At 42.4% G+C, this 24,566-nt stretch overlaps 1 protein-coding gene across 1 annotated transcript in view; it reads right to left on the reverse strand.

Annotated features, from left to right (window-relative positions):
* Positions 1–24,566, reverse strand: part of arvcfb (ARVCF delta catenin family member b) — a 370,176-nt gene that overhangs the window by 42,875 nt on the left and 302,735 nt on the right. The window lies entirely within an intron of this gene.

Genomic DNA, 24,566 nt, shown 5'->3' on the forward strand with positions numbered 1-24,566 from the left:
GGGACTGGGACATTGCAGAAATGCTCAACAGTGTTCGACAACACACCATCATTGTTCATCCACATAGCACAAAGGCCCAAGGGATGAATCATTATTTTAGAAGCAACAGGTCATGCCTCACAAATTTACTGGAATTCTTTTGAGGAAATTAGAGCTGAGGGATCAACTTGGCTTTTCAGAATACATTTACTAAAGTTCTGCACAAAGCTTTGAAAGATGATCAAGATTAATAGCATATTATATAGTTGGACTAAAAGTTTGCTGGTCAAGAGAAAGCAGATGGTGGCGATGAAAAGCTGAGATCGAACTGCAGATCGTTGACTAGTGTTCATAAATTTGCACAAGAGGGAGGCTATTTTGCCCATTTCAGTTGATCGATCCAGAAAGATCTCACACACCCATCCTCTCTCTTCTCTGTACGCCCAGCCACATTGCAGCATCTAATTTTTTTCCCAAATAATTCTAGAATTTAAACCTCCATTATCCTGCCTGAAAATCATTTGATACATTAACCACTGTGTGAAGAACAACTTCCGGACATCCCTAAATGTCCCTTTTAATACTTTGAAGTCGACTTGTCCTACTCTTGCAATTTAGTTCAGTTTGAAGTAATCTACTGAATTTACATTTCCCATGCCATTTATTATCCAATGCACCTCAATAAGATCATCTCTCAATCATCATCTTTCAGAAGTGCAAATATTTCCAGGTTCTCTACATAAATCAGCCCTCTGGCAAGAGATCAGCCTGGGGCAGATATCTGGAATGCTGCCAGTGCTTGAATGTCTCCTTTGTGTCTCAGTGACTCAATGTGTGGTCTAACTCGTGCACAAGTTGAAGCACTACTTCTCGGCTTGTAGTCTGCTGTTTGAGCTATATAGTTCAGCATTCTATTTTCTTTAATGACTGCTACTCTGCAGTAGTTGGCTGTGAACGTTACTTTCCTTTGTAAAATAGTTTATACTAATCCATATTGCATTTCATCCGCCATGGTTCTGCTCACCCATTTTGTGTTTGCCAAGTTGCCTCCTCAAAATCAACTGCCCTCCTGTTTTGGCATCATCTGCAAATTTGCCCAATTGAGTTTTTGAATCCAAGCCACTGATGTTAATTGATAAACACACAGATCAGGGAATCTCCCTCAGCAACCTCACCCCCTCCCACTAACAAGATAAATCCTTCCACAGACACCCAGACGACTGTTAGCTAATTCTTCATCCTGCCCCAAGATTTACCGGAACCATCACAGCTTTGAGCTTAAAAAGTAAGCTTTATGCAGAATTTAAAAAATGTTTTTGAAGTCCAGGTACACCACATTTGACCTTTCCATAGTCCATTTGGAATGTCACTTGCTCAAAAAGACCATCAGCGAGGTTGGTCAGTCTGGTTCTTGCCCTTCTGAAACCATGATGACTGATAAATATTCTGTACAATAATACCATTAAGTAAGACTAGCAGGCCCTGGTTATCCAATTCTGCGTCAACATGCTTTTTGAAAATGAGAACCAAATTTCACAGAAGTCTCTCCCGACGACTCTAGTTTTTACATTCTTTTCCTTCCCGAGCCCTGCCCTCCCAAATTTTCTCTTTCGCATGAAGGTGCTTCCTCTTGCAGAGTACAGTGCACTACTGAAGTGCCCATCCTTCATTTGTAAACCTAGAAAGGAAATGCCAGCATCACAGAGCATACCAGTCAATCCAACATGTCTAAATAAACACACTTTCCAGTGGAGCCACAGGATATCAATGGAATTCTGGCTCCTTTTCCCCCTTTGTAAATTGGGCATAAATGTTTGAAGAGGATTGAGCTAGATTTATTGCTGGTTGCTGCACGTTAAGTGACAACAATTAGATCTTGCCTCCAATGTGTGACCACCGCCTCATTCAGACCATTAGAAAGCCCACTTCTATTTTAGCAAGCTATTACCACATAGAATCAAACATTCACTTAAGGCCAGACAGTTGCACTTGCTTCTGATAACATTAAGGGGCTAATAATCTGAAAATAGCAATCTGACCACCTTTCAGCAAGGAGGCTGAAGATACCGTGTGAATTCTTACAGCTCCGCGGCAAGCTGCAATTAGACGGGAATGCAAACCGCGCAAGATTCCTTTCCTGTCTAAGAGATAACAGCTTATGTAAAAAGTAAGATAGAACAGCTATCAAAACCAGAGAATCTAACTTGTACCTTAAATGTTCAATTCCTTTCTTGGAAGCCAAACTGCTGACAGACACTACTCTAGCCCAAGAAAGTTAAGATAATCAGCCCAAGCATTGAGGTTTTCCCACTGCTAAAAATACTGCAATGCACACTCTCATGGGCCTTAAAATTACACAGAAATATTTTAATTCAAATTCATAACATATTTGTCTGAAATCCTCCACAGGAGGCAATAGCCAACTTAAAAATAACTGGGTTAAAGGCTCTGCTAAAATAGCACAACGAGAAACTTTAGACAAAAACTAGGCAGTGTTCATATTCTATTACACGACAGCGTAAATTCCAAAGGCAAGATTTCAGCACTTGCGAGTTTATGGTTTAAACTCACACAGTGCACTCTTTCCAAAAGTATATTTTGCAACATCCTGTTAGAAAAACACTGGCATACCACACAAGTCAGTCATTCAACAGTATAGATCTTTGGAAGCTGCGTCATTGTCTGTACCATCCTGTTCCTTATACTGCCTTTCCTTCACTTCAGTCAGCCAGCCATGTGGCAGCAGAAGTAAAACAGCATTAAAGTTATGGACTAATTATAAAGATAAAAAAGAGCTGCCAATGAGCTTCCAAAGCAAATTAAATCCAAGTCTGTTTGCATAACCATTTGAGCTTCAACTTACATGATTCAGGCCATGCCAACTGAATTACTGGCTATCATCATGAAAAATTTAATTATGTGCATGTCTCTCTGGATTATATTGTTATTTTTCTTCAATAGTAGTAAATTATTCTACCATTTCATGTACAGAGTTTAAAGTAGAATCACTCCTAGAAGATACATTCAAGAGGACTTCTGGTGAAATTACAGACCTTGCCAGCACTTTCATCATGGAGCTCTGGATCACTATCAATTTTCCTCATCCATTATTTTTTTTATCCCCATAGACCGATAGTAAATTAAGTTCTCCAGATATGCTACAATAGGAAACATTTGTTTTAAAAGTGGAAGTTACCTTTTAGAACAAGAGGTTAGTTTATAGATTGAGAGATGTGTTGCTGGGGGAAGATTGATCCAAAGTAATCACAGATCATTCTGAATTTCCTGATTCCACTATTGAGAATACCCATCAAGCAAGAAGAGATAAGAATTCTTGTACTCTGCTGTAGGATACATTTCATTTGCTAATGTACTTCATTGTTTAACTAAATCCAGCCAGCTTATAGAAATGCAAGTCTACCTTTTATTTGTTTGGTGCTGTTATTTGGTCAGTACTCTGCCATTCTTTGAATAGTGCAAAGGCACTTTTGTGTCCTTTTGGAACCACCACCATTATCTGAACCACCCTGTTCCTGACACTGCCTTTCCTTTACTTCAGTCAGCCAGCCATGTGACAGAAGTAAAACAGCATTAAAGTTATAGGCTAATTAGAAACATAGAAAATAGGTGCAGGAGTAGGCCATTCAGCCCTTTGAGCCTGCATTGCCATTCAATAAGATCATGGCTGATCATTCACCTCAGTACTCCTTTCCTGCTTTCTCTCCATACCCCTCGATCCCCTTAGCAGTAAGGGCCATATCTAACTCCCTCTTGAATAGATCCAATGAACTGGCATCAACAACTCTCTGCGGCAGGGAATTCCACAGGTTAACAACTCAGTGAAGAAGTTTCTCCTCATCCCAGTCCTAAATGGCTTGCCCCTTATCCTAAGACTATGTCCCCTGGTTCTGGGCTTCCCCAACATCGGGAACATTCTTCCCGCATCGAACCTGTCCAGTCCCGTCAGAATCTTAAGTTTCTATGAGATCCCCTCTCATCCTTCTAAACTCCAGTGAATAAAGGCCCAGTTAATCCAGTCTCTCCTCATGTGACAGTCCAGCCATTCCTGGAATCAGTCTGGTGAACCTTCGCTGCACTCCCTCAATAGCAAGAACGTCCTTCCTCAGATTAAGAGACCAAAACTGTGCACAATATTCCAGGTGAGGCCTCACTAAGGCCCTGTACAATTGCAGTAAGACCTCCCTGCTCCTGTACTCAAATCCCCTAGCTACGAAGGCCAACATACCATTTGCCTTCTTCACCGCCTGTTGGACCTGCATGCCCACTTCAGTGACTGATGTACCATGACACCCAGATCTCATTGCATCTCCCTTTTTCCTAATCTACCGCCATTCAGTTAATATTATGCCTGTGTGTTTTTGCCCCCAAAATGGATAACCTCACAGTTGTCCACATTATACTGCATCTGCCATGCATTTTCCCACTCACCTAACCTGTCCAAGTCACTCTGCAGCCTTTTAGCGTCCTCCTCACAGCTCACACCGCCGCCCAGTTTAGTGTCACCCGCAAACTTGGAGATATTACACTTAATTCCTTCACCTAAATCATTAATGTATATTGTAAAGAGCTGGGGTCCCAGCACGGAGCCTTGCGGCACCCCACGAGTCACTACCTGCCATTCTGAAAAGGACCCATTGATCCTGACTCTCTGCTTCCTGTCTGCCAACCAGTTCTCTATCCACGTCAGTACATTATCCCCAATACCAAGCGCTTTGATTTTGCACACCAATCTCTTGTGTGGGACCTTGCCAAAAGCCTTTTGAAAGTCCAAATACACCACATCCACTGGTTCTCCCTTGTCCGCTCTGCTAGTTACATCCTCAAAAAATTCCAGAAGATTTGTCAAGCATGATTTCCCTTCCATAACTCCATGCTGGCTTGCACCGATCCTGTCATTGCTTTCCAAATGCACTGCTATTTCATCTTTAATAATTGATTCCAACATTTTCCCCACTACTGATGTCAGGCTAACCGGTCAATAACTGCCCGTTTTCTTTCTCCCTCCTTTTTAAAAAAAAAAGTGTTACATTAGCTACCCTTCAGTCCATAGGAACTGATCCAGTCGATAGACTGTTGGAAAATGATCACCAATGCATCCACTATTTCTAGGGCCACTTACTTAAGTACTCTGGGATGAAGACTATCAAGCCCCAGGGATTTATCGGCCTTCAATCCCATCAATTTCCCTAACACAATTTCCCACCTAATAAGGATATCCTTCAGTTCCTCCTCCTCACTAGACCCACTGTCACCTAGTACATTCGGAAGGTTATTTGTGTCTTCCTTCGTGAAGACAGAACCAAAGTATTTGTTCAATTGGTCTGCCATTTCTTTGTTCCCCATTATAAATTCACCTGAATCCGACTGCAAGGGACCTAACTTTGTCTTCGCTAATCTTTTTCTCTTCACATATTTATAGAAGCTTTTACAATCCGTTTTTATGTTCCCTGCAAGCTTCCTCTCATACTTTATTTTCCCCCTCTTAATTAAACCCTTAGTCCTCCTCTGTTGAATTCTAAATTTCTCCCAGTCCTCAGGTTTGTTGCTTTTTCTAGCCAATTTATATGCCTCTTCCTTGGCTTTAACACTATCCTTAATTTCCCTTGTTAGCCATGGTGGAGCCACCTTCCCTGTTTTATTTTTACTCCAGACAGGGATGTACAATTGCTGAAGTTCATCCATGTGATCTTTAAATGTTTGCCATTGTTTATCCACCGTCAACCCTTTCAGTATCCTTTGCCAGTCGAGTCTAGCCAATTGACGCCTCATACCGTCGAAGTTACCTTTCCTTAAGTTCAGGACCCTAGTTTCCGAATTAACTGTGTCACTCTCCATCTTAATAAAGAATTCTACCATATTATGGTCACTCTTCCCCAAGGGGCCTCGCACAAGATTGCTAATTCGTCCCTTCTCATTACACATCACCCAGTCTAGGATGGCCAGCTCTCTAGTTGGTTCCTCGACATATTAGTCTAGAAAACCATCCCGAATACACTCCAGGAAATCCTCCTCCACCACATTGCTACCAGTTTGGTTAGCCCAATCAACATGCAGATTAAAGTCACCCATGATAACTGCTGTACCTTTATTGTACATTCCTTATTTCTTGTTTGCTGCTGTCCCCAGCCTCACTACTATTGTTTGGTGGTCTGTACACAACTCCCACTAACGTTTTCTGCCCTTTGGAATTCCGCAGCTCCACCCATACCGATTCCAGGCTAAAGATATAAAAAGAGCTGCCAATGAGCTTCCAAAACAAATCAAATCCAAGTCTGCTTGCATAACTATGAGCTTCAACTTGCATGATTCAGGCCATGCCAATGGAATTACTGCCTTCTATTATAAACTGGCTTGTAGACAGCTCATGCAGAAGACAGCACCAACAATGCAGCACTTCTTCCAGTATTGCATTGAAGTGTCAGCCTAGATTATGTACTCAAGTCCTAGAATGAGGCTTGAATTTGCTGACAGAATTTTCTGAGAGGCAGGAATGCTACCAATTACCATCTAAAGATCCACTTATTCTTCAACATTTGAACAGATCCTTGCTTGGTGCCATCTCTAATGCACAATTTCTATTGTCCCTTGTATCCTGCAACAGGCATGGTAATCAGATATCGGAGCCAGGCAAGCTGGCAGTACTCCGTGACATTGTTTATGATCAACCAGACAGTCACAAAAGGTGAACATGGAGTGACAGAACAGTCACTGGGTGGTCAGATGCTGCACACCAAGGAAGATGCTCTCCATGGGGAGGCAGTGCACTCCATATTGAACCAAGTCTGACAGGTGGATGTAGATTTTTCAGGAGCTTGAATTGGGGACTCAATATGGTGATGGGCTTCTGCACATGTCTACTACACCAATACACTTCAGTGGTTCTCCTGTCATTCAGATGCACAAGATTTGAGTGTTAGAACAGCCGAAACCTGTACACAAAAAAATCCATTAGGTATACTTTTCTCCATCCCTTCAGAAATCCAACCCCTTTTTTCACCAAGCTGTAGGTTTGTAACATTCCAATCTTCCCTGCTGGTGGGAGACTGGGGCTGTCCACTGGATCAACTCCAGTTGATTATCGACAAGTATTATCCATTTAAGTCGTTGAACAGTTTCTAATCGAGAATTTTTTTTCCACCTGGTCCATCTTAGCCGCCCAGAGGAAATTATTGGAAGCTTTCCCAAAACTTGACCCCGCGACCCATTAGAACTTTATCCTGCTGACCCAAAGACCATCACAACTTCCTTTTGTCCACTGCAATTTTTTCAGTTCTGCCCAATAACTACTTCATGATGTGGAGAGTTATTAAGATTCACAGCAACTGAAAATTGTGAAAAGATTCAGCAACTCTGATCGAACAGAAATTCCACTGTTGCTGTAATAGATTTATCACAAGTTCCAGCACAGACATTTTGGGTTATGTCGAGCTGTCATCCAAGAATGGTGAGCAGATGTGAAGATGCAAATTTCCAGTTAACCACATATGATGCTCGGGGAACAGTAGTGGTTTTGTTCTCATATATATATTATATATATATATATACACAATATATATATATATATATATTTTTTTAAATATCTGCACCTTCGAAATCATTTTACAGCATTTTCTGCAAAACCTATCTTTACTCAGGCCCATGCCAGTTTAATGAGAAAGGGAACAGTGTTTCATTACATGATGACTTAAAATCCAAGCATTGTGCCCATTTCCATACTGATTAATGCAGAAATGGTCTCAGACAGACCACAGCATTCATATTCCATTATAACGAACAAAACTGTAAACAAAAGCAGCTCATATTGAACCTGATGGTTGTAAGGATAAATTCAAGATGCACACAGAATATAGGTCATCATACTTCTTCAAACTAATTTTGCAAGACATATTTGTACTGCAGTCAGAGACAGAATATATTTCATACACTGAGTCGTCAAAAAACATTCATGCAATCAGTGCATTGTTTGCAAGTATTCAGGGGAAAAGGCGATTGACAATCAAACACAGTGCAATCTCCCACATGAACAAGCAATAGATTCCAGGACACTTGAGTTTGTCAGTACACCACAGGGGACTTGTAAAATGAAGTTGCATCAACTTCACCTTCAACAAACATTAATGCTGTGCATTATTCAGGTTACTGAAAAAAATACTAATTTATCCTTCGCGTCAGCTTGCCCCACTTGGGCTGAATTTCACTCCATCGCAGACCCAAATTCAAAGCAAAATACTGCAGATGCTGGAATCTGAAATAAAAACAGACCCAAATCAAAAGGCCCAATTATTTGTTCATTGTCTGCTTCCTAACTTACATTTTTGAGCCCCTTGCATAAGCAACACAGTGGGAGCAGGGATGCTCCTGCCAATGGTAGAAATAAGACACATGTTACAGAATACAGGAAAAAATCCTCACCGAATGATTATCCTGATTAGCAACTCCATGTAGTGAGTCATCATCATAGAAACATAGAAAATAGGTGCAGGAGTAGGCCATTCGGCCCTTCTAGCCTGCACCGCCATTCAATGAGTTCATGGCTGAACATTCAACTTCAGTACCCCATTCCTGCTTTCTCGCCATACCCCTTGATCCCCCTAGTAGTAAGGACCTCATCTAACTCCTTTTTGAATATATTTAGTGAATTGGCCTCAACAACTTTCTGTGGTAGAGAATTCCACAGGTTCACCACTCTCTGGGTGAAGAAGTTCCTCCGCATCTCGGTCCGAAATGGCTTACCCCTTATCCTTAGACTGTGACCTCTGGTTCTGGACTTCCCCAACATTGGGAACATTCTTCCTGCATCTAACCTGTCTAACCCCGTCAGAATTTTAAACGTTTCTATGAGGTCCCCTCTCATTCTTCTGAACTCCAGTGAATAAAAGCCCAGTTGATCCAGTCTTTCTTGATAGGTCAGTCCCGCCATCCCGGGAATCAGTCTGGTGAACCTTCGCTGCACTCCCTCAATAGCAAGAATGTCCTTCCTCAGGTTAGGAGACCAAAACTGTACACAATACTCCAGGTGTGGCCTCACCAATGCCCTGTACAACTGTAGCAACACCTCCCTGCCCCTGTACTCAAATCCCCTTGCTATGAAGGCCAACATGCCATTTGCTTTCTTAACCGCCTGCTGCACCTGCATGCCAACCTTCAATGACTGATGTATCATCATCATCATCATAGGCAGTCCCTCGGAATCGAGGAAAACTTGCTTCCACTCTGAAAATGAGTCCGGAGGTGGCTGAACAGTCCAATCCAAGAGCCACATTCCCCGTCACAGGTGGGACAGATAGTCGCTGAGGGAAAGGGTAGGTGGGACAGATTTTCCGCAAGTTCTTTCTGCTGCCCACGCTTGATTTCTGCAAGCTCTCGGGCGATGAGACACGAGGTGCTCAGCGCCCTCCCAGATGCAGTTCCTCCACTTAGGGCGATCTTTGGCCAGGGACTCCTAGGTGTCGGTGGGGGTGTTGCACTTTATCAGGGAGGCTTTGAGGATGTCGTTGTCACGTTTCCTCTGTCCACCTTTGGCTTGTTTGCCGTGAAGGAGTTCAGAGAAGAATGCTTGCATTGGGAATAGCAAGCATGGACCCACATCTTACCATGCACTGGCACAGCAATGCCCTGAACTCAAGCCCAGTTTATTCCCACATAATTAAACTGAAGAGATTTTCTGCTGATTGCACTGGAAAAGCCAAATAGAGTTATTCCTGCGGGTTACGATTACATGTAAGAAAGGAAATTGTGACCTTAATTATTCCGGTTTGGTCTGGGGGATGATGGTTGCATGGGGGAAGAAGGGAGGTAGGAGATATGGTAGCATTGTTGGTCACAGCATTCCTGGTTGGAGGTAGGGCAGAAATTGAGACGGGTTTCTTGCTACTTATCAATACCGAGCAGTTCCAGCTGGAAGTGCATGTGTGTGGACATTGTTTGAAAACTGGGCTCAGCTGTGGTAGTCAAAAAATCTGTCAAGACTCATCCTCTTAGCTCGTACGTGAAAAAGGGTCACTGGAATAAGGTTAGGTGACACCTTTGCAACCATACCCTAATATTGAGTCAGATCATCAAGGAGAGAGGGAGGGGAGGGGATCAAAAAAATCTAGGAACATTTAGTGCATTCCTAAACTGGTTACATTTTTATTTGATCAAAAATGCTACGACAGTGTTCAAAGTGTTACGCAACAGATGGCAGTCTGATGTGCCTCATGTTTTCCTCAGGAAGCAAGGCCTGTTCTAAACTAGTAACAGAAGCTAAATGTTAATACTTAGTTCCCCCTCATTTTTAGGTCTAATGTGCCACACAGAATCATAGAATGAGGGAACTGAGTGTAATTATATCATAGGCAGTCCTTCAAACAAGGATGACTTGCTTCCACACCAAAAGGGTTGAGTTCATGGATGTTTCAATGGAGGACCCGATATTCCAGTCCTGAACTCCAGTTAAAAGGGTGGAAGATTCCTGTGCGTGGATTTTTTAAAAAAGTGTGTGGTGACCGTTGCACATCAGCCACCACATGGGATGGACAAAGCAAGGCCTTTATCCAGTGGCAAGGGTAAACCAGAATGACTGGAGATCTGCTCTGCTGCTCGGACCTAGTGCGCACATATATTGCAGTGTGGGCTGACCCGTGCTACCCCTGGGCCCTCGGCTCTTCTAAGCCCCGTACCCTCATTCACCGCACCTTCTCCACGATCACTCGCCACTTAACTCAAGTCACATCTCAGCCATGATCTCATTGCTCCTCTGCCTCAATCTTTCGCTACACCTCCGCAACGATCTCTTGCCGCTCATCCACTCCGACCTTCCCGCTCCTCCGCTGTGCCTGGGCCCCGATGTTCCTGTCTCTAACGGGCAACCTGGGCCTTGATAACGTTCCCCAGTCACCCACCTCAAAGTCATCAAACACTTGGGACGACTCACGCTGGAAATTGTAGTGCACGCTCCTTATACTCGTGACCTGCGGTGGTGTCCTCTAATTATATCCAAATTTGCTTACTATACAAAGCCAGGTGTGAAAATAAGCTGTGAGGGGGATACAAAGAGGCTGAAAAGGGATATAGACCAGTTGGATGACTGGGCAAGAATGTAGCAGATAGATAGAGTATTATGTGGGAAAAGGTGAAATTATAGAAGGAAGAATGGAAAACCAGAATTCAAAAAAAAATGAGACACATTCGTAAATGTTGGTATTCAGAGTGATTTGGGTGTTCACGAATCACAAAGTTAACATGCAGGCACAGCAAGCAATTCGGAAGGAAAATGGTACGTTAGCCTTTATTGCAAGAGGATTGGAGGACAAGAATAAGGAAGTCTTGCTGCAATTATACAGGGCTTTGGTGAGAGTATACGTTTGGTCTCCTTATCGAAGGAAGAATATACTTGCTTTCGAGGGGGTACAATAAAGGTCATTAGATTGATTCCTGGGATGAGAGGGCTGTCCTTTGAGGAGAGATTGAGAAGAATGGGCCTTTATTCTCAAGTTGAGAAGAATGAGAGGTGATCTTATTGAAACATATAAAATTCTTAGAGGGCTGAGAAGCTGTTTCCCCTGGCTCAAGAGCCGAGAAATAGGGGCCATAGTCTCAGGATAATTTGTAAGCCATTTATGACAGAGATAAGCTGAATATTTGCAATTTTCTACCCCAGAGCGCTGTGGTTGCTCAGTCGATGAGTAAATTCAAGACTCAGATCTTTGGGCACTAAGGGAATCAAGGGATATGGGGTTAAGGTGGGAAAGTGGAGTTGAGGTAGAAATTCAGCTGTGATCTTATTGAATGGCGGAGCAGGCTCGAGGGACCATATGGCCTACTACTGCTCCTATTTCTTATATTCTTATGACACACAAGAACGGATGACACATCCGACCCATCGTGCCTGTGCCAGCTCTTTGAAAGAGCTATTTACTTAGTTCCACTCCCCTACTCTTTCCCCATAGACCTGCAAGTTCTTTCCCTTCAAGTATATATCCAATTCCCTTTAGAATGTTATTATTGAATCTGCTTCTTCCATCCTTTCAGGCACTGCATTCCTCATGGAGTAAAACTATTTCTCCTCATCTCGCCTAAACTTGGTCATCCAAAACTCCGCTTCTTGTGTCCGAACTAGCATCCATCACCCGTGCTCAGTGACTGGTTAAAATTCTCATCCTTATTTTGAAATCCCTCCGTGACCTCGCCCCTCCCCATCTCTGTAATGGCCTCCAGCCTTACAACCCTCCGACAAATTTGTGCTCTTCCAATTCTGGCCTCTTGCTCAATCCCAATTTTTATCGCTCCATCATTGGTGACCATGCCTTCAGCTGCTAAGGCCTCAGCTCTGGGATTCCCTTTCTAATCCTCTCTACCTCTCATTCCTCCTTCAAGGTGCTCTACCTCCAATAAGCTTTTGGTCACCTCTCCTAATATGGCTCAGTGTCAAATTTTGTTTGATAACGCTCCTGGTGACGTGCCTTGGGATGTTTTATGTTCATGGCACTTTATAAATACAAGTTGTTGTACTCTATGCCTAAATTTATAAACGACTATGAATTCCACATAGAGAGGGGTCCTGTGGGAAGGAGAAAGGAAGGACAGTAGGAGCATGTTTGAGTTTGTGTGCATGGATTGGCACATGCGGCGGAGCCTGGTCTCGAGACCTTGCTCCATGAAGCCCGTGTGGTGGCTGGTGTGCAACAGCTACCCCACGTTAAAAGAATTCATGCACATGCATCTTCTGTTTAAAATAAGTTCATCAGTCACCCGAGTACTCATTTTTAGTGTGGAAGCAAGTCATCCTCGAAGCCGAGGGACTGCCGATGATAACGATGATTTATAAAGCTGAGGATCCCATATGCTCTTCTTGCAGCCTGCTCAACATGTCCCTGCCACCTTCAAAGACATGTGCACGTTCACCCTCAGTCTCTTTGTTCCTGCTCATAAATTATCAGCAAATAGTACAGTTCAGTGAACTGTTTCTATTGCCAGTGCTACTTTTGAGCTGGCCACAGTCTACGAGAATGACCAGAACTCAAATGATCCATTGGTCTCGAGGGGGCTCCCAGGTTGCTGGTCGACACACTCTCCTCCCATTTTGTTAAAAAAAATCCAATACGGTTGAAATAGGAACTTGCAATGCGAGAGTCAAGTGCAAACCTGTGTCGTAACATTCTGGGGCTTATACAATACTTCGACGCCATATAAATTGTCGGACTCAAGTTCTCTGGTGTCACCCCAGGGTTAACGCTTGTTTAATTCTAAATTGGAAATTATTCCAATGACCTCAGTTTCAACTCGATAGTCATTCCAGTGTGCGAGTCCACCGCATTTTAACAAAACATATTACTCAGTAGCCGAGAAGTTTCCAGAGCTGCTCCAGAAGACAGTGGATAAGGTGCCATAAATACACTGATCAAACTGCACATACCAGCATCTCATTACTTCCTTCCCTCAACTTACAGCAATAAATATCTTTTGTTCCTTTTTAAAATATGGATGAGTTTCCAATTATGACACTACTGTAGAAATATGCAGAACCACAATTAAATAGCTTCCTAAATTAAATGGCAATCTGCATTTACCAGAATGATAGATCAAAGATTAAGCCGCTCACAATGACCACCGTAATTATATTTTTTGCCAACTGCATTAAGTTATGATTAAAGTGAAGGCAGAAGTTGATTTTACTGAAATCATTTGATTCAGCAACAAAAAATGGACCGAACAATGTAATTAATTTATTTTGGAAGAAGCAAAATGTTACCTGGTTTTGCAAGACAATTTAAAAGGTTTGTGAACAATAGTTTAAAATGATAGCAATTGAATTATCTTTCCATGTTTAAATGTTATGAATTTAATTGATCTTGTATTGTCTGAACTTTAACAGCTGAGGTTGAAGAGTTAACATTCTTACCAGTGGTGCATTTTACGAATGCCAACAGGGATGCCGTGACTGGAATTTGTTAATTGAGGCAGTTGAGTTAAATTAGACAATACATTACACAGCTACATCTAATTAAATTCACCTCAAATTAAAAAAGCGACTGGCAACTTCTCAGAGTTTGAGAGAATCATGGAGACATTTATTTAGGACATCTTTACTGTAATTGAACAGTTACTCCAGAATTAATTTTATACGGCTAATGATGACAGAACTATAGCAACACTTATTATTATACTGAGGCTAAAAGCTCACAATAGCTCTTTTATATTGGCTTACAATTATAGAAAATACAACACAGAAGATGGCTTCTATTCAGTCCATTGCTAGCCCTTCAAATGAAGCTATCTACTCTTACCCATTTCCCTGCCATTTCCTCAAACTTTTGCAAATACTTATCCAATTTTAAATAATGTTATTGTCACTGCTTCAATCGTCACTTGTGATAAAGCATCCCATGTTCTCATAACCCCGTGTGCAAATTATTTTTACATTTTAAACCCTTCTTCATTCTACGAGTGACAATTCTGAGCTTATGCTCTCCCGTTACCAATTTAACAACCAGTGGAAACAATTATTCTCTCAATTTTCCATGAGATTGCACAAATTCGCATTGTATTTGCTAGAATTTAGAAGATTAAGGGGTGATCTGATCGAAGTTTTCACGATATTCAGGGGAACAGATAGGGTAGACAGAGATAAACTATTTCTGCTGGTTGGGGAGTCTATGACTAGGGAGCATAGTCTAAAAATTAGAGCCAGGCCTTTCAGGAGTGAAATTAGGAAAGAATTCTACACACAAAGGGTGGTAGAAGTTTGGAACACTCTTCTGCAAACGGCACTTGATGCTAGATTAATTGTTAATTTTAAATCCGAGATTGATAGAGTTTTGTTTGCCAAAAGTATTAGGGGCTATGGGCCAAAGGCCAAAGTGGAGTTCGGTCGCGGATCAGCCATGATCTGATTGAATGGCGGAACAGGCTCAAGGGGGTCAATGGCCTACTCCTATAATTTTGCACATCTTCGTTAGACACCCCCTTAACCTTTGATGTTATATTGAAAAAAGCTCCAGCTTTTCAAGCCTTTCTTCATAATTATAACCTGTTGCTCCTGGCAAAATTTTGGTCAATTCTTGCTTGACCCATCACATGGTTCGAATATTCTTCCTTTCAATGGTGTGGTCAGAACGACGTACAACAGTCCAACGAATGCCCAAGTACAAATTCAATATCATGTCCTTCCTTTTTTATTTAATATGCCAGTAAAATCCAGAATTCTATTGGCCTTTTTCACCTGAAATCCCAACTTTGAAAATCTACGTATCTATATTGCTAAATCTTCGTTTCTCCATTCTTGACAATTCTTACATTTGCTTCCTTTTGCTGTTCTTCTCCCAAAATATATTTCACATTTCTCTGCACCTGCCATTTGCCACATCCTGTTGGATCTTGCAATGAACAAGTGTCCCCAAATGCTCCTTGTGGTGAATTCTTTCCAGCTTACAATAGGCCCTTATATGCTTATTTAATTGCCAAGCTAATAAGACAGGTGTACAGAGTGCAATGCTGCAATAAAGCTCTTAACCCTTTATACACTGCCCAGCACTTCATTTCTTGAAAAACACAGGAATCTCAGATATACTTCTGTTTAAAAGCAATTTTCTAGGAGTACATTATTTTCTATTAATTGGATTCTTTTTTGTTCTAAAACTGAAGTTATCTAAAAAGTAAATTGTAATCTAATCTTTCCAACAAAAGAGAATTGAATTAGCTTACGCAGTTTTAGATTCAGAAGATGGTCATGTTTTAAGATACATGTGCTGTTTTGTCAGTGAGGCAAAATTATTTTTGTAGACTTTCCACTTGTATAAAGTCTGTCCTAAAAACGCCACCACTTTACGCAATTTCTCGTGCTATTATAGGTTGGAATTAAGTAACCCTTTACATAATATCTATATAAATAAAATGTGAAAATCTGTGACTGTAGTTCATTATTTTGTTCACCAACCCCAGATCCGTCTTCAAGCAATTCAACTGTAGATGACAAAATGTGCTGTACATGAACCTTCAGAATAAAGATTGAGCTTTTACTCACCTCAAAGCCTTCAAACTATTTTAAAGAGTGAGATGCAGTTCAAAAAAGCACAGGCCTCAAGTATATCTTTCTCACTTATCTTCCCAGCTCATGATCTGTTCCAGGAATCTGCGGTGCTCCAGTAACCATACCAGTTGAGTCAACGAGAATGCAGATAATTGCAAGAGGCCCGGTTGAAACAAAACATGTGTACGCTAATAAATTCAAGACCTGCTCCGTTACTCGCAGCTTTAGTTGCTGGTCTTTCAAAAGATGTCTCGGGTGGATATCCAAACTATTGGAAAAACGTCTTGATGATTTTGTGCTCATTAACACAAGAACTAACAATTTCGTAGAATTGAGCATACTAGCAAAGGTTAAACAGGATGTGATACTTTCTCTTACCAACTTTCATTTGCAAAGTATTCCAGCAATGTACTTCAAAGGAACACTTTCGAATAAGGTCACATACTGGCTTCAATTTAAAGGATTCTAAGTGAAAACAATCATATCCAATTTTTTTCCCCACAACAAAGTCCAAACACTACAAATTTCCGCAGAAAGATATTATTTCTTCAATTAGCCCCAATCACTGCTGTGCTAAAAGCATGCAACAGCAAATGTATTCATGAGATCTAATATAATTTTGAATGGGGGGGGGGGGGCGGCGGGGGGAGAAGAGGGGGATGAGTTTGAGAGAAAAATGCAGCACCAGCCCTTATACAAGGACTTCTTCGACCTTACAAAGGCCTTTGATACTGTCAACCGTGAAGGTCGATGGAGCATCCTCCTCAGTTTTGGATTCCCCCAAAAGTTCATCACCATCCGCCGCCTGCCCCACGACGCACGACAACATGCAGGCCGGGATCCTTACCAACGGATCCATCACAGACTCAATCCACGTCCGGACCGGGGTCAAACAGGCCTGCCTCATCGCCCCAATCCTCCTCTCAATCTTTCTCGCCGCCATTCTCCACCTCAGTCAACAAGCTCCCCGCTGGAGTGGAACTAAACTACAGAACCAGTGGGAACCTGTTCAACCTTCGCCATCTCCAGGCCAGATCCAAGACCACCCCCAATTCTCTGTCATCGAGCTACAGTACGCGGACAACACCTGCGTCTGCGCACAGAGGCTGAACATAGTTGACGTATTTTCTGAGGCGTACAAAAGCATGGGCCTTATGCTAAACATCCATAAGACAAAAGTCCTCCACCAGCCTGTCCTCACCACACAGCACTGCACCCCAGTCATCAAGATCCACGGCGCGGCCCTGGACACAGTGGACCACTTCCCATATCTCGGGAGCCTCCTATCAACAAGAGCAGGCATCGACGACGAGATCCAACACCGCGTCCAGTGCGCAAGTGCAGCCTTCGGCCGCCTGAGGAGATGAGAGTTTGAAGACCAGGCTCTCAAAACTGCCACCAAGCTTATGGTCCACAGGGCTGTAGTAACACCTGCCCTCCTGTGTGGCTCAGAGACATGGGCCATGTATCGTCAATACCAAATTGCTGGAGAAATATCACCAATGGTGTCTCCGCAAGATCCTACAAATCACCTGGGTGGACAGGCGCACCAACATCAGTGTCCTCATTCAGGCTAACATCCCCAGCATTGAAGCACTGACCACACTCTATTAGCTCCACTGGGCAGGCCACATAGTTCGCATGCCAGACACAAGACTCCCAAAGCAAGTGCTCCACTCGGAGCTCCTTCACGGCAAATGAGCCAGAGGTGGGCAGCGGAAATGCTACAAGGCCACTCTCAAAGCCTCCCTGATAAAGTACGACATCCCCACTGACACCTGGGAGTCCCTGGTCCAAGACTGCCCGAAGTGGAGGAAGTGCATCCGGGAGGGCGCTGAGCACCTCGAGTCTCAACGGCGAGAGCATGCAGAAAGCAAGTGCAGACAGCGGAAAGAGCGTACGGAAAACCAGTCCCACCCATCCCTTTTCTCAATGATTATCTGTCCCTCCTGTGACAGAGTCCATGGCTCTCGTATTAGACTGTTCAGCCACCAAAGAACTCACTTCAGGAGTGGAAGCAAGTCTTCCTCGATTCCGAGGGACTGCCTATGATGATGAATGTGAGAGAGAGAAGCAACATTAAGAATCTGAGGACTCTCAAACATAAATTACATTTTTCCCTAGTTTTCAACATGAAGAGCACTTCAAAATTGTATGAAAGGATAATGATTGGCACTAAATTAAATCCCTAATCTGAACCTTTTCTGATGAAATAGCTATTAAATAAAAGATGCTGGCAGAACAAGCAATACCGTGGTAATTGGAAAAAAATAGTTGTAATAATTTCTCTTTTCTTACAATATCAAGAAATGCAACTGCCAAATTAAATCAATACGTTATTATATTTTAGTAACTGGCTCAAATTTCTTCCAAATCATTTTTAATGTTTTTGTTCTTATGTTTATTATTTCTAAAGTCCCACCTGCCTGTTTAGGTGGACATATAAAAACCCATTGCACTATTCAAAGAGGTTCTCCTGGTGTGCTGGAGAAAGGCAACACCACCAAAGCAGATTATCTGGTCACTGTTTATGGACCTTATTCTACCAAAATGCCCACAAGGGTCCCAAATTTAGCCAGGAGTTGCTCCATTTTTTTTTTTTGGAACAACTTGATTTTTCTGGAATATCTTAAAATTCTCCATTTTGCACATTTAATTTGTGCCAGTGTAAGTGAGTTAGTTAGGATTTTTTTAAATTTAGCTTTTTTCCCCCCCACAAAGGGGGCGTTACCAGCCACCTACACCTGTTTTGGCCATTGAAGCCAGTTTGGACAGCTAACAGTTGCTCCAAACTAACTTAGTCCAGCATATGTGGCCACTTGTGGCCACACAGAAAACCTTTGGAGATTTAAGAAATCAGTGCAGGTCACCTCCAAATGACAGTGTTATGATCGGAATGCTAGTTTTTAAAAAAATCCCAGTGAGACTGGACAGGGTGTAGGTGTTATCAGCCAGATTAAATGGAGTATGTTTTTTTTTTACAAGAATAAAAATGATCTTGTAATGAAGGCTGAAGTATAGGGACCACTTAATAAGGGGAGGGTTTTCTTTGTAAAGAATAGAACAAGAGCACCAACGCTCTCGCCTAATGGATTAGTGTGCAGCATCACACCACATTGGGTTTTGTCTTCTGCAGCATCAAGTTGTTAACAAGTTTTTTGGTGCCGTTTTGAGCGCACAAGATCGGCGCATCTTGGGAGAGTGCGCCGGAAAAAGGGGTTGGGGAAATTTGGGCCCAACATAACAATTAGTATTCTGAAGTTAAGTGCTTTGAGATAGCCTGAGGACTTGAAAGATGCTGAACAAATACAAGTTCATTCTTTTCACTACAAAGTATTACAGGTACGACGTCTCAAATCCGGCTGTCCAGAAATCGGAATTGTCCGAAAACCGAACATTTTGGAGAAAATCCCATTTCATAATCTGTAAAATAAAATCCGGAATTATTGTCCAAAATCTGACGGGCCGGACGAGTTATCAGCTTCGCCGCTAAGTTTTAAATGGCATGCGATCGGTCAGAGGCTTGCCAAATGACCCTTGACCCAGCCCCACATGTACTACAGGTACTTCATCTGTCTCAGTAGCATACATATGCTCTCTGGACACTGGTGCTTTCTTGTCTAATATCTGGCAAAATCCAAAAACCAGCACAGTCTCAGTTCAGAGGTTGCCGGATTCAAGACTGTGTACTAGTACCTGTATATATGAATTATGCCATGTGCGCATTGTCTACTGTTAAAATGTGTCAACATATTGTAATCAAATAACTAAAATTTTAAAAAATGGACCAAGAAAGAAGTGGTCAGATGCTGCCAATCAAAAATGAAACCTGCACTCGAATGTGATACAAAGGATCATTGCTAATGTTGTCATATTCTGGATAACATAACTAAAACAGAAAAGAAGAAAACTGACGAGTGAGGTACAAGCCACATGGGTGACATGAGAATCTTTGATCAACTATAAGAAACAATATTGGCTCAAATGAAAAGGGTGTTGAAACAGTTTGGGGGGAGATAAGGAACAATAAGGCGTAGTTAAAAGGCCCCCCTAACAGTAGCAACTCTGTTGGTCAGAGCAAAAACCAGGGAATCTTGGAGGCTTGTAAAAAGGGAACAGCAATAATCATGGGTGGTTTTAACCTCCATATTGATTGGACAAATCAAATTGGTCAGAGTAATCTTAAGGAGTTGTTCATAGAGTACATAAGGGATGGTTCCTTGAGCAATATGTAACAGAACCAACCAGTGGGCAAGCTATCTTAGATCTGGTCCTGTGTAATGAGACAGGATTAAGAATCTCCAAGTAAAGGATCCACTCAGTATTAGTGATCAGAGCATGATTCAATTTCAAATTCAGATGGAGGGTGAGAAAGTTGGATCTCTAACCAGCATACCAAGTTTAAATAAAGGAGACTATGAAGGTATGAGAGCAGAGTTCAGTAAAGTGGACTGGGAAAATAGATTCGTGTAGGATGGTTGATGAACAGTGGTGTACATTTAAAGAGATATTTCACAACTGTCAGGAAAAATATATTCCAGTGAGGAGAAAGGGGTGCAAGAGAAAAGATAGCCATCCGTGGCTAAGAAATAAAGGACGGTATCCAATTAAAAACAAGGGCATACAAAGTGGCCAAAACTAGTGGCAGGACAGAAGATTGGGAAGCTTTTAAAAGCCAGCAAAGAACTAAAAAAATGATAAAGGGAAGATAGACTATGAAAGTAAACTAGCACAAAATATAAAAACAGATAGCAAGCGTTTCTATAGGTATATAAAGAGGAAAAGGGTGGCTAAAGTAAATGCTGGTCCCTCAGAGGACGAGACCGGGGAATTATGAAGGGGGAATATGGAGATGGCAGGAACTCTGAACAGATATTTTGTATCAGTCTTTATGGAGGAGGACACTAACAATATTCCGACAGTGGATAGTCCAGGGGTTATGGGGTGGGGGTGGGGGGGGAGAAATTTAACACCATCACAATCACGAAGGAGGTGGTACTTAATAAGATAATGGGACTAAAGGCAGATAAATCCCCTGGGCCTGAGAGCTTGCATTCTAGGGTCTTGAGAAGTAGCAGCAGGGATTGTGGCTGCATTGGTTGTAATTTACCAAAATTCCCTGGATTCTGGGGAGGTCACGCCCCTATTTAAAAAAGGAGGCAGTCAAAAAGCAGGAAACGATAGACCAGTTAGCCTAACATCTGTGGTTGGGAAAATGTTGGAGTCCATGATTAAAGAAGCAGTAGCAGGACATTTGGAAAAGCAAAATTCGGTCAGGCAGAGTCAGCATGGATTTATGAAGGGGAAGTCATGTTTGACAGATTTGCTGGAATCCTTTGAGAATGTAACGAGCAGGGTGGATAAAGGGGAACCAGTGGATGTGGTGTATTAGGACTTCCAGAAGGCATTCGACAAGGTGTCACATAAAAGGTTACTACACAAGATAAAAGTTTACAGGGTTGGGGGTAATATATTAGCATGGGTAGAGGATTGGCTAACTAACAGTGAATGGAGAGTCGGGATAAATGATTCATTCTCTGGTTGGCAACCAGTAACTCGTGGGGTGCCGCAGGGATCAGTGCTGGGACCCCAACTATTTACAATCTATATCAACGACTTGGAAGAAGGGACTGAGTGTAACGTTGCCAAGTTTGCCAACAATACAAAGATGGGAGGAAAAGCAATGTGTGAGGAGGACACAAAATATCGGCAAGGGGACAGAGACAGGCTAAGTGAGTGGGCAAAATTTTGGCAGATGGAGTATAATGTTGGAAAGCGTGAGGTCATGCATTTTGATAGAAAAAAATCAAAGAGCAAGTTATTATTTAATGGAGAAAGATTGCAAAGTGTCGCAGTACAGCGGGACCTGGGGGGTACTTGTGCATGAAACGCAAAAGGATAGTATGCAGGTACAGCAAGTGATCAAGAAGGCCAATGGTATCTTGGCCTTTATTGCAAAAGGGATGGAGTATAAAAGCAGGGAAGTCTTGCTACAGCTATACAAGGTATTGGTGAGGCCACACCTGGAATACTGCGTGCAGTTTTGGTTTCCATATTTAGGAAAGGATATACTTGCTTTGGAGACAGTTCAGAGAATGTTCACTAGGTTGATTCCAGGGATGAGGGGGTTGGTTGACTTATGAGGAAAGGTCGAGTAGATTGGGCCTCTGCGCATTGAAATTCAGAAGAATGAGAGGTGATCTTATTGAAACGTGTAGGATTATGAAGGGGCTTGACAAGGTAGATGCAGAGAGGATGTTTCCACTGATGGGGGAGACTAGAACTAGAGGACACAATCTTAGAATAAGGGGTTGGCCATTTAAAACTGAGATGAGGAGAAATTTCTTCTCAGAAGGTTGTAAATCTGTGGAATTCACTGCCTCAGAGAGCTGTGAAAGCTGGGACATTGAATACATTGAAGACAGAAATAAACAGTTTCTTAAACGAGAGGGGGATAAGGGGTTATGGGGAGCAGGCGAGGAAGTGGAGCTGAGTCCATGATCAGATCAGCCATGATCTTATTTAAAAAAAAGAGTAAGGTAACCGAGTGTTTGTAAGGCATCGTGAAGCCAATACGGTCTCGACCAGTGTTCAGTTGTACCAGAGAAAATAACAATTGCAATCTGGTAGAATATAGGTTGAGTAGTTTTGAGAACAACTTGTGCCATTTAGTTACACTCTGTAAAGGAGAAACTTAGCAGGGCTAAAATCCCATGAACAGAATTGGTTTACCAATGGTCTGTGCTAAATTAGCTCATCACAGCTGGGAAAGCAGTGTCGGCACTACAATTGACCTCAGAGCTCCCAGGCTGTGAATACAGTAAGGGGGTGGGGGGGAGGGGCTGCTTTCGGCTCCTGATCGTTATCTGCTTGGCCCCTGTCAGGCAAGCTTGCCCATGGGCAAATATCAGAGGAGAGGCTATGGAGTAAAAGACAAATAACTCACTGATCTGACATCGCAGGGAGGACAGCCACATGGGCGAGTTCTGGGTGGCTGATGGCATTACTGGAACCATACACTACTTGTGGAAGAAAGAAGGAAAGAAAGAAGGAAAGAAAGAAGGAAAGAAAGAAGGAAAGAAAGAAGGAAAGAAAGAAGGAAAGAAAGAAGGAAAAAGAAAAAGAAAGAGAGAGAGAAAGAAAAAGAAAAAAGAAAAAAGAAGAAAAAAGAAGAAAAAAGAGAAAAAGAAGAAGAAAAAGAAGAAGAAAGGAAGCGCGAGGGGAGGAAGGAAGAGAGTCTGGAGGAGGGGCCCAGGTACATTGACTTCATTATTGCAGTCTCATCACCACACAAATGAAAATCAGCTAACTGAACACAGATCTGGGAATGAAATTGAAACCACACGAGGTCCACATTTAGTCAGTCATCTGGAACACAAGATACAACAAAATACCAGACATGCTGGAAATCTCAAAACCAAAACAGAAAGTTAGAAATGCTCAGCTGGTCAGGCAGCTTGTGTGGAAAAACAGATTTCCGGTTTGAAGACCTTCCCCCAGGACTGGGAGATATTACAGCTGCACAGCAATTGAAGAGACAGAGGTCAGAGTGGAAAAACTAAAATGGCAAGCTACAGGGAGCTCTATCTTTGGCCTTCTGCACGGTTTCCAGTGAAGCTCAAACAAGCTTGAGGAACAGCACCTCATCTTTCCACTAGATACCTGACTGCCCTCTGGCCTTCTCATCGACCAACTGCTTTCAACCTTAGCTACAGCTCCCATTTTCTCAGCCAGTTAGAGATGGCTATGTGGGATGGCCATGCTGGTGTTTCCAGTGATGGGAGAGCAGGTTGGTACTTGGGGTGGGGACTGGACTGGGTGATCTGCACCCTTGATGTTGAAGTGCATGGCTTCTCTTCCACCAGACTCCCAGATTATTGGAGCAGCAGAACTGGTCTCCAGTCGTCTTGGTTAATCCTTGCCACTGGACCAAGATCCAGCACTGTCAAGCCCATGTAGTGGCTGGTGTGCAACAGCCGCCACACATTAAAAAAAATCCACGCACAGGCACCTTCCAATCTTCAATATGCAGTTCGGGACCTGGAATATTAGGTCCTTCATTGAAACATCTGTGAACTCATCACTTTTTGGTGGAAGCAAGTCATCCTCGATACGAGGGACCGCCTATGGAGGAAATTATTGGAGCCTGTACCACCTTGTTTTTTTTTTAATGCTTCCCTGTTAACCTATTCACACACTTGTGTCTTGTTTATATTTTTTCATTTCTTTGATTTCTCTCATTCTGCCACCTTTTTTTTTTTATGAAGCAAGGATACTAAGTTATGCAATCAATGCTGGTAGATGGAGTTAAGCTACAGATGAGCCATGATCTAACTGACTGGCAGAACAGGTTCGAGAGGCTGAATGTTTCTTCCTTGCGGCCGCTGCAAGTATCACATCTGCCAGTTAATCAACAACTCCTCTTCACCCTTTTTGCCTGTGTGTTTGTGTTTTTCCCCGCTTTTCCTTGCTGTGTTCCTTTTTAAATGCAGTTCATCTATAATATTTCCCAGTCCCGAATAACAGTCTGAAGACCTGAAACATCAACTGACTTCTG

This window comes from Pristiophorus japonicus, chromosome 8 (genome assembly GCF_044704955.1).
Source record: "Pristiophorus japonicus isolate sPriJap1 chromosome 8, sPriJap1.hap1, whole genome shotgun sequence".
Taxonomy (NCBI): domain Eukaryota; kingdom Metazoa; phylum Chordata; class Chondrichthyes; family Pristiophoridae; genus Pristiophorus; species Pristiophorus japonicus.